Source organism: Arachis duranensis, chromosome 1 (assembly GCF_000817695.3).
Source record: "Arachis duranensis cultivar V14167 chromosome 1, aradu.V14167.gnm2.J7QH, whole genome shotgun sequence".
Lineage (NCBI taxonomy): Eukaryota > Viridiplantae > Streptophyta > Magnoliopsida > Fabales > Fabaceae > Arachis > Arachis duranensis.
This window is the reverse complement of record NC_029772.3, coordinates 61879612-61880523: the sequence shown is the minus strand read 5'-3', so window position 1 is coordinate 61880523 and position 912 is coordinate 61879612. Positions and strand designations below refer to the sequence as shown.

Sequence of the window (912 nt, the reverse complement as noted above, 5' to 3'; positions counted from 1 at the left end):
GATTTCTATGGGAGAAGCATCTCTATCCCTGCCATTGGAGCAAACAATTTTGAGCTTAAGCCTCAATTAGTTTTTCTAATGCAACAGAATTGCATGTTCCATGGACTTCCATTGGAAGATCCTAATTAGTTTTTAGCTGAGTTCTTGCAAATCTGTGACACTGTCAAGACTAATGGGGTTGACCCTAAGGTCTACAGACTTATGCTATTCCCTTTTGCTGTAAGAGACAGAGCTAGGATATGGTTAGACTCACAACCTAAAGAAAGCCTGAACTCTAGGGAAAAGCTAGTCAATGCATTCTTGGCAAAGTTCTTTCCACCTCAAAAATTGAGTAAGCTTAGAGTGGAAGTCCAAACCTTCAGACAGAAGGAAGGTGAATCCCTCTATGAAGCTTGGGAAAGATACAAACAATTGATCAGAAAGTGTCCTTCTGACATGCTTTCTGAATGGAGCATCATAGGTATCTTCTATAATGGTTTGTCTGAACTGTCCAAGATGTCATTAGACAGCTCTGCTAGAGGATCTCTTCATCTGAAGAAGACGCCTGCAGAAGCTCAAGAACTCATTGAAATGGTTGCAAATAACCAATTCATGTACACTTCTGAAAGGAATCCTATGAACAATGGGACAAATCAGAAGAAAGGAGTTCTTGAGATTGATATTCTGAATGCCATATTGGCTCAGAACAAAATATTGACTCAATAAGTCAATATGATTTCTCAAAGTCTGTCTGGAAAGCAAGTTGCACCAGGTAGTACTAAGGACGCTTCATCTGAAGAAGAAGCTTATGATCCTGAGAATCCTTCAATAGAAGAGGTGAATTACATGGGAGAATCCTATGAAAACACCTATAATCCTTCATGGAGGAATCATCCAAATCTCTCATGGAAGGATCAATAGAGACCTCAACAA

General features: G+C 39.5%; 1 non-coding gene across 1 annotated transcript; it reads right to left on the bottom strand.

The window, feature by feature from the left end:
- Window positions 1-333: 333 nt before the first annotated feature.
- On the bottom strand, window positions 334-441 carry LOC127743065 (small nucleolar RNA R71). Its single transcript, XR_008004374.1, has one exon. It is a non-coding gene; the product is annotated as a small nucleolar RNA R71 (small nucleolar RNA).
- Window positions 442-912: the final 471 nt, after the last annotated feature.